This window comes from Xenopus tropicalis, chromosome 7 (assembly GCF_000004195.4).
Source record: "Xenopus tropicalis strain Nigerian chromosome 7, UCB_Xtro_10.0, whole genome shotgun sequence".
NCBI lineage: Eukaryota > Metazoa > Chordata > Amphibia > Anura > Pipidae > Xenopus > Xenopus tropicalis.
The window spans coordinates 52,680,391-52,683,518 of record NC_030683.2 but is presented as its reverse complement, the minus strand read 5'-3'; positions in this window follow the sequence as shown (position 1 = coordinate 52,683,518).

Sequence of the window (3,128 nt, the reverse complement as noted above, 5' to 3'; positions counted from 1 at the left end):
AAGGGATCTTTCTGTAATTTGGATCTCCATACCTTAACTCTGCTAAAAAATCATTTAAATAATTAATAAACTCAATAGGACTGTTTTGCCTCCAAGAATCATTATCAAGAATTAATAATTAATTAATTAATTAATTAATTATTAATTAATAAATAAATTATTAATTCATAACTAATTATTTGCTTATAATGGAGTCTATGGGAGATGGCCATTCTGTAGTTTGGAACTTTCTTGATAATGGGTTTCCGCATAATGGATCCCATACCTGTATCATTGGAAATATTGTAAAATATGCATATACTATTTCCACAAGAGGTGGAGATACCAAATAGAGCACCACCAACATATAAATCTCACATTAGCTCCACACATGGAAATATTGAAACAGCATTACTAATATCAAAAGACATCAACCTAAAAGGTGAACGTCTGTGTGCAACTACATTAATTTGTTTGGCAAAATCCATCTTCTGCAATCCCACTGTCCATGTTCATACATATACCTCATAGTAAAAGTGCCAGTGCCATTAGCGTCATTATTTAATATATCAGCCCTGTAGCATCAGCTTCATAGGCCAGCCTCATTTTTGATTGATAATTTGGGACTACCCTTAAGATCAGCTTCTCAACAGCTGCACAGGGCTCACTGAGCATGTTCTAACAGAATCCAAGATGGGAAGCTCCTTTGACAACAATAAAGACCTATATCATTACTTCTATAGAGATGCTAAAACTTTAAGCTAGTACAATCAGTTTAGTATATAAAATATGGCATTTCCTGCCATATTCATCTTTAGGGTTTAGTTCTCCTTTAAGCAGCTGCCATTTTAGCTTGGTCTGACCTCACTTCCCTGGTTGCTTCTCTTATGTTGCCTAGTCTCTTGGGGGCTCAGATTACAGAAAGAAGGGGGAGGAGGGAGAAGGGAGAAGGAGGGGAGGAGGGAGAAGGGAGGGAGGAGGAAGCTGCCCAGGCTCATGCCATGTCCTGAAAGGTCTGAGCTGAGAGAAGGAAGTCTCATATCATAATCCATGTGTACAGAATAGAAGGAAAGAAATGTTGTGTTTCTTTTCACAGAGGGCTCATTAATACTGTGAGTGTTTATGGCTGTATTTACATAGACATTTCTGATAAAGCTTACTTAGTTGTAATCTTTCCTTTTCTTTTAAATAGCTACATAAGGCTTAATATTTAAAATGTCTGTTTTCCTATTGTTGTGATCCAGTGGCCAGTTAGACACTTCTGCATGCACACCAGGTACCCATCCCTTAAAGTGCTATTTACCTGTTCAAGGATAAACACTAGAAATAATGCAGTAGTTAAATAGGCCTACTGTACATAGAGGATCATAGAGCACACTTGTACAATGTGATGGGCCTTTTTTTTTTTTTTTTAGAAAAAAGCTTTTTGAAAAAGGAGTGGCACTTGTAAAGGATTAATATAATAATTGTGAACAGGAATATTAAAATTCAGTACACAATTAGCCTAATAAACTGTTTATTTCTTTGCTGGAGTATGCAGTAGGAGGCTATCCAATAAAGAAGGGTTTTTTTACTGTAAGAGTAGGGAAGTGGCATTCACATACAAAGTTATTTACTATAAGAATTTCTAGGAAGACTTTCTAGCAAGCGAAACACAGTTGTTAACCTATTTTACACAATGCCCTTATAATGATTTATAGGCTTAGAAAAGTATTACTCTTTAAGGTTAATTTGACAATTCTCTTCTTGCAAGGGCCTTTTTCTGAGTTAGATGGTGTGGTAACTGCTAAAAAGGAGAGACTTGGGTTCAACCTAATTCAGAACAGGTTACTGGTTACCCAGCAGAATCAATAGACCATAAAAGACTCAAGGGTACAAGGAGCACACTGGCTATAAAGCAACCACATAGAAAAGGAACACAACTCTCAAAACATACTTTGAAGCGCACCTTTATTTTATCTTTCAAACATAACAATATATATATATACAATAATATTTGATAGAAATGGCAATGTAAAAGACAAATACATAAGAGATGAAATGATTAGTTTATAAAAATAAAAACTATTAAAATGGAAGTACATGTCATTCAAAAATTTTAAATGCTCTGGTCGGCCATTACTTCTGTTTTTTTGGCATTTCTTAGAATATTTGTGTTTATTGAAATTGTGAAGAACCAGAAGTAAACCCTTGAATAGTTTAATAAGCAATCATGCTTTAACAGGTACAACACATAACAGCTTGAGCTCCAAGCAGTATCTTAGATTATTGAAGTAATACAGCAATCAACTCATGCAATCAAATTGCCAGGTACTCACTGGTCTTGCAGAAGTACAGGGCACTTCAGGATTTTATACATATAAAAATAAATATTCCTGAAGTGCCCTTCAGTTTTTGCAACATTTCTGAAATCACCTAAGGAATTTCTTTAGAAAAAAAATCTGGCATCACCAAGTACCCTAGGTATGGACATGTAATTGTCTTCCTCCTACAGTGGTATAGTATGTTGCAACATCAAAACTGTTGTTCATGGTCCTTTATTCCCATGTTAAATATTCTGCCATACTGTAGGTGAGCAGGCTTGAGGGGCGAATGTGACAGTAACTTGGCAGCTTTTTTGGCACAAAACACTTGCACAGCTAACATGACTCCATCATGGTGCTTATTGACTTTACAGTGCATAATACATCAGTCACATTTCTTTTAGAATAATATACATCTTCATAATATATTTTAAAATATGCTGTATGATCTCTGCATAGAGAAAATAAATAACATCAATTATGATTTTTTGTACTGTTCATATCAATATATTAATATCTATACATTTATATTATTTCTTATGCATAGTACTTTCAACAGTTACAACACAACAACAATATTTTATGGCACTACAGACTGTATTTTCATGTTGAAAACACGTATAAATAATTACCCAATCTGTGAGATGGAACAGATTTTGACAGAAGTAACACAGATTCTAAGTAGAAAACAGATAATTAAAGGAATTGTAAAATGTTTCTTATTTTAACAAAATATAATTCAAAGCAAGTTTACAGTATACATTCATTACAAATGTTCAGTGTTTTTGGTATTTATAAAGTTCATTGTAAATTTGTTATTGAAAGCAGTATGCTATCTTCTGCACA